We start from the raw sequence: 6,926 nt of genomic DNA on the forward strand, positions 1-6,926 counted from the left end.
TAATTATAGTCTTAATATTTAAGATTATAAAATCAACTTCATTTTTTATTCTTGTGTCGTTTTTATTTGAATTATGTCAGACGTTCTAATATTACGAATTTACCCGGTCAAAATATTTTTCTTATTTGATCTATGTATGTAAATAATAGTACACTTCTATGTTAATTTTCCTAATATTTAGACTTTTAAAATCGACTATAAATTTATTTATTAAATCCTCTTTTAATAAATAATAAATATTTTATGTTCTCTTTATCTATAGTTAAAATGACTATTTTAAAAACATATTGTACTCATTGATATAAATACGCGCATAATGTACGTATTCAACTTCTGACCCTATAAATTCACGAATTTCAATCCTATTTTTAATATGTATTTGTCCATAGGTGTTGAGACCCCAGTTTCAAGTTATGATTTGAAATCAACATTTGTTTATGAAATCTATACTAAATTTCAACATCAATTTTTGTCTTGCATCTCGAGGGTAGAAGGTCAGTCGTGTAGGAGTATTGTCTTGCGTCTCTAAGGTTTAGATTCAAGTTATGATTTGAAATCAACATTTGTTTATGAAATCTATACTAAATTTCAACATCAATTATTGTCTTGCATCTCAAGGGTAGAAAGTCAGTCGTGTAGGAGTATTGTCTTACGTCTCTAAGGTTTAGACTTGTTGGTGTTCGTCGTTGACTAGCCATAGTATTATGGTCCCTTCTTGTGATATTATCATAATTTGTTGCTTATTATGTTTTGATTGTCATACTGTTTTCCCCTTTTCTTTTATTTGATACTTACATTTACCCTTTTTTTTCATTCCCCTTTCTTTCATTTGATACTTACATTTGATACCTTCATTTCTTGATTTGTGTATCTCCTCAAAAAATTTAACCTGTAAATTAATTAAATGATGCCAACAACAACAACATCATTAGAAACTCTTGAAAACTCCGCAACTAATTCATTAGCAGACAAGAAAACTTCTCCTACTCAAGCAGTAACAGCACTGTAGATATTTAAATATCCACATAAGCATTTAATGTAGGTATCAAATGAAAGAAAGGGTTAAAAGGTCATTAAATAGATATTTTATATTTTTCAAAATTTTGTTATTAAAAAAAAAATTCACAAAAATTAGTTAAAAAAATAATAAAATGGGTTAGGTGACTTTTTGAGTAAAACATGCAAAGTTGAGTGACTTTCTGAGTAAAGTTTAAAGTAACTTTGTGGGATCAACTGCTAGATATTTCTAGTGTTTTCTTAGAGGAAAGGCCCGTCAGTATGGAACTTGACCGCCTTAGAATGGACAACTCAATGTAGCCTTCAGGCATTGTTTCAATAATAAAGACACAACACTTGAAGTGTGGTTAGGCACATGCCATAAGTTCGAACTATGTCATTAACTATAGCCTGATATTTAAGTGATGGCAGTGTAGAGGGGTAGGCTCATACTCCCCCTAGTTCCGAACTTGTGAGCATAATTGGGGCTGGGACAGCTAACTCTCACAGAATTTTTTACTATCGGGAAAATAATATAATAGCTGATCTTCAGCAATCTTGATCACTAAGTTGAAAAATAAAGATAACAGTGGCTCATCCAAACAAACATGATCTCCTTTTTTAAGTAGAAAACAAAAACATAAACGGGAAACCAATTGCGCTATGGCATACCTCCAGTAAATCTACTTTCTCATCAGTTGATTAGCTTCTAATAGGGCCAATAACAAGCACCCTTAACATTAAAAACTCTCAACTTCCATTTGCACATATAAAGGAGATTACATTAAGTAATTATGCAGATAGTTAAACCAATCTCAACTCTCTACTATGCTAATGTAGGAATAATCAGATGCATCAACTATAAACAATATCTCCTCTCCTTATGTAGCATTCATTGTTGCACCCATCTGTACTGGCATTCATTCTTGTCCCCACCTCTCTCCCGAAATTCTAACCTATGCATTTTTTCCACAATATTCATTCTGTTCACCATGCTCTTTGTAAGCTTTATCCATCATCACCTTCAGGTTTCACCACTTCTGTAAATGACAAAGCATTTGAATGTTGAAAGCAAATTACTGTCCAACAAAAGTCATGTTTCTATTTCCCCATAATTCTCCGATAATTATAAAATTGTCAAACCGCTTTGAGGTACGTCTGCTGTTATCGCGTGCCACCCGATTGAAATCTATCTACGATAATGATAATTGAAATTCAAATGGCTACGCCAACGCAATGCATCAATGTAATTCAAATCCAACTAAAGCTAAAAAATTCAAAATGGCATCCTTCTCTGAGAAGTGAAGAAAAGAATAGGTACTACGTGAAGAAAAAAATGTAGCAATTGATTTTTTACATTCTAGAGAACAAGTGTATGTGGTGTCTGCTGAATTAAACTCACGTGGATTTTGGAGAGTTTTGAATCAGCTAAGAAGAAGACATGTTGATACCTACCTCGTGAATTACTATCCCCTTTTTAGATATTGTGCTTTATTTAGGTGTATCACATATACACATCCCTCTCTTAGTTACTGGAAAAGGATAAACAAACTCTATTGCAGAATATTACAGAAAATGTAAGAGGAATCACATAAGCTCATCCGGAAAAAAAGAAGTGCAGGCAGACATAATACATAAATCAAATCTAAGCAACAAATTTCATTAACGGGTTCGGGCAACTTTTAGTGTCATAACTTACACAACCGAATCATATCTATCTTTCCAATACATTGAACAACAGAGCCACTCCAACTCAAAAGTAACTTCTCTTAAAAGCTAAACACCAACTGTATTATATTTCTCTCTCTCTATATATATATACATACACGTAAGAACTCTTACTAAAGTGAAGTTGACCAACCTTCCATGATGCCAACAAATCCCATGAAGGATGAAACTTGCAACACATAGAGTGCACCTAAATTATCACCAATTGCAAAGCTTACCAGAATTGAAAATTGAGATCAGACAAACATAACCATATGCAACTTCATATCTCGGATCATCATGCCACGACGGCATAGTGATTACAGAGAGAGGCAAATGTAAAGATAAAGGTACAATTGTCATTGATATGGTGGCAATTAACTGTCAATCCATATAGCATAAAAAAATATTATCCAAAGTCTAAGATATCTTACAAAAACAAAGTTATATATAAAGATACTGAACTTGTTATACCCAATATGAAATCTGTTGTCAACCTTAATCTTGTTGATCAGACAAATTTCCATTATAGCAAGAACCTCATATTAATGCAATCTTTTTAGATCAACCAACCACCACACAAACAGGAAAACTCTAGTTATATCAGTACATGCATAAATTAACACCGATTGTTTCTTCAATGCATAATTGTGAACCCCAGATCTAATATGAAACCAAGAACTTGCTTAAGAAAGCCATATCTTGGGATTATCAGTACAGTTCGTAGCCTTCCATTCAGAAAAGTTATTGACATATGTCCTGAAACAACTGATGTGCTGGCTGTTGAGGTTTGGATGTGAAGACACATGGCAGATATCACAAAAAGTCAAAATTGCCCTTCAGTATGAGTTTAATGACAAATAAGCGAGCATGTCGAAACCACCTCCTCAGCCGTGCTTCAACTTAGTAGAAAAAAAAATAATAATAGAAGAAAAGAAAAGAAATGTGTGTGGGCGCCCATTTTTAAGAGATAGACATGAAAAGTAATAAAAAGCCAACATTGTGTGAAATATGGTGTGTGGAAGTACCAATGCACCCGTTAGAAACATTCCTTCCATCAATTCAAGAATGTTTCAATTTGGTCGAAAGTGTTTTTAGATCCATCCATCTTACTTATTCAAAAGTTTTAAATATTCTATTTCACTATCTCGGATATGGAAAAAGGTTTTATCAAGAAAGTAGACATCCATCCAAGTTCATTTTAATAAAAAAATGGTAAGTTGACGTGATGATTGAATCTGGGTGAAGTGTCAATTTTTTCGCTGTCTTCCAACACCAATTTACCTATTTGAGATGTCTCCATGTTCAACAACATCATCAATAAGGTTTTGTTGCTGACTAATCAAATTCTCACCGACGATAAATTTTTCTATATGGGCATCTAACACTGAATCTACAACCTCGAAGGCTATTAATGAGAATTGTTGATTTTGTGTCAGATGTTGCTGTAGAAAAATCATCATCAATGAGCAATTAATAAGTCAGTGTTAGAACCTTGTTGATTTTGTTGTTGATAACCGAAAAGTGACACAAAGAATTTTCTTTGACGGATTGCTATAAACCAATCATCCTCAAAGCGACCCTTCGTAAGATTGGATAAGTATTGGCCTGAAGGTTTCATGAGAATCTTACTTACTCTTTCTTTTAAAATTAAGAAAATAATTTCTTTTTTTTTATATCCGTAGTTTCCGGGTATCGCTTTGCGAACCCGATTAGCTGTATCCATCGGCCCTCGCTGTTTCAAGGCGAAGCTCCGGCTAGTTCCACGGAGCTCTGAATGCGCGACCAATTTTCAATGCCTCCATTGGCCCTGGTGGGACTCGATTGTCCTCAGGCCTTTACCAACTGAGCTACCACTCAGGGTTATTAAGAAAATAATTGAAAAATAAACAACAAAGACAAAAAATAAGCAATAACATTGTACATGCAATTCAACATTTTGTTCATTTTTGAATTTAATTATATTGTAGCTCTATAATTCAGATCAAATTTGTCATTGAATGTATTGTATTGTTGATATTCACCTCATACAAAGATGATAGATACTGCCGTAAACAACCAACCATCATACTGAAGAATTAAATAGGTTCGATCTAAGGCCTCCTAAAATGATCTATTAAATTCATCGAGCTGTCTCAAGGGATTTTTTTATTTTAGAATTATGTAATTGAGGATTTTTTTTTTCTTTTTTAAAGATTTGTTATGATATTTTAACCTTAGAGCATATATTAACTTGTGTTTCGTATTTGATTGTAATTACAATTCATTTGATAACCTTTTTAGTTGATGAAATAATATAACTATAAATTTCATCAAAAAAAATGGATATTATAGTTATCTTTTTCTGTATAACAGGATTATTAGTTACTGGCTGAATTTCTTCTAGACATTTTTTACTAAGAAATTTATATGAATCACTAATTTTTATTCATTAAGTTTCTCCCTTATTCATTATAATTTTGTATTTTAGAAAAATATTATAAATTTAAGTAAACTGATTGGCTCAACTGCTAATTTTATCCAAGGCTTGTTAAAAATGGATATAATAGTACTTTTACATGCCTTGTTATTCATTTTGTCCTTCGTTTTCGTTATCTTCACGTTCATCGGAAAGGAGGAGGAAAAGGAGCATATATATAAATGAAAAAATTAGAATAGGCCGGGGGGAGAACGGTTTGGGATGACTCAACTTTTATTAAATTTTTAATGTATTGAAATATATTTCGATTGTTTTATCTTTTTTTTACTTGACATTGATGCATTTATTTATTATCAAGAAATTCAATTAAAAAATTATAAAAATTGAATAAATTTTCATTCTGACATTTTAGGTTTGGTAGAAATCTCTGCACGTTTTATTTAGAATCTCTTAAATTATTTAATAAGTTTAATTTTTCATCTGAATTTGGATATTTGATAGTCTTTACCTTTGTAACATCTCGAGAGTGGAATACATTCGTTTGCCACATAAATTTTTTGTTCACATAATATCTTTTCTCAAAAAATGAAATCGATTCAATTTTATTTATTTTTTAAAATAAAATCTCTAGAACTACTTTTTTCATGCAACAAAATTAATTAGATAAAAATAACGAGATTTTGCATCAATTTTATTTCGCAGATTGTAGGCAAAAATAAAAGATGCATTGTTAAAATAGATAGTTATTACATGTTTATAAGATATAATATGAACTATACAGTTGAAATCACATTATTCTGTTAAAAAAATCATTTCACTAAGAAAAATAAGGAGTTGTAATAAATATTTTAAGCAAATTTAACCCAAAAAATGACAGTTCAAACAAATAGCCATTGTATCTAAATAAGAAATAAAATAAAAGTGCATAACTGTGTAACTCAATTAGCTTAATTATAATTTTTTTTGTTTGACTAAAAATAACGAAAATCTAAATTATTTTAATTGACTTTAGCTTTATAAGAAAATTAGTTTAGGTGTACGCGCCTTGCGCGTGTACCTCACTTTGATGAGTTCAAACATTACACTAAATAGGATATCTGTTTAAATAATAAAGATGAACATAATAATTAGATTTAATTTCTTTTGAGTATGTAAAGATCGACATTCATCTACCATTTGTAAATTGCAACAAAATAATACAATGATAGAGACATCAAAATAATACAATTAAATCTAACTTTTACACACAATTTTTTTTTCAAAGTTGTCCAACACTCATCTACCACCTATAAAAAATAACAAAATAATAATAGAGATATGAGCAACAAAAATTATAATATATTCTACTAAAACAACAAATAGAACGATAAGAACGTAGAAATTCATAATATAGGTAGATTTGTAAGATGAGAAGAATTATTCCTGAATATGTGAAGTAGATAAAGAAGGTTAGTTACGAATAGTAGAAAATAAAATATATTGATCTAACATGAGACATTAAGCTAAATTAAACTAAGCAATTTAAGTTGGCATAACAAGTAATATTGTGTTTAAATTAATCATGTAAAAAGGGAGAGATGATATAACACCAAAAAATCTGAAAATAAAATTGTTGAAATTGTGCTGAGACGAAAAACAATGAAAGATTGCAGGTATTTATAACAATGAACAATGAAAAAAAAGTTCACGCGTTTATATAGAAGGAGAGGAAAAGCTCGGTGTTTCTTGGTTGAAAGAAATCAACTAGAAATCAAATAGGATTAGAAAAACAACGGGAATTTTAATCGTAGGGGAAAAAGAAAAA

At 30.7% G+C, this 6,926-nt stretch overlaps 1 long non-coding RNA gene across 1 annotated transcript; it reads right to left on the minus strand.

Moving 5' to 3' along the window:
- Positions 1-1,593: 1,593 nt before the first annotated feature.
- LOC107863518 lies at positions 1,594-4,274 on the minus strand. The gene is made up of 2 exons (XR_007053134.1): positions 3,169-4,274; positions 1,594-2,036 (listed from the first exon to the last, which is right to left on the minus strand). It is a non-coding gene; the product is annotated as an uncharacterized LOC107863518 (long non-coding RNA).
- Positions 4,275-6,926: the final 2,652 nt, after the last annotated feature.

This window comes from Capsicum annuum, chromosome 3 (assembly GCF_002878395.1).
Source record: "Capsicum annuum cultivar UCD-10X-F1 chromosome 3, UCD10Xv1.1, whole genome shotgun sequence".
Taxonomy (NCBI): Eukaryota; Viridiplantae; Streptophyta; class Magnoliopsida; order Solanales; family Solanaceae; genus Capsicum; species Capsicum annuum.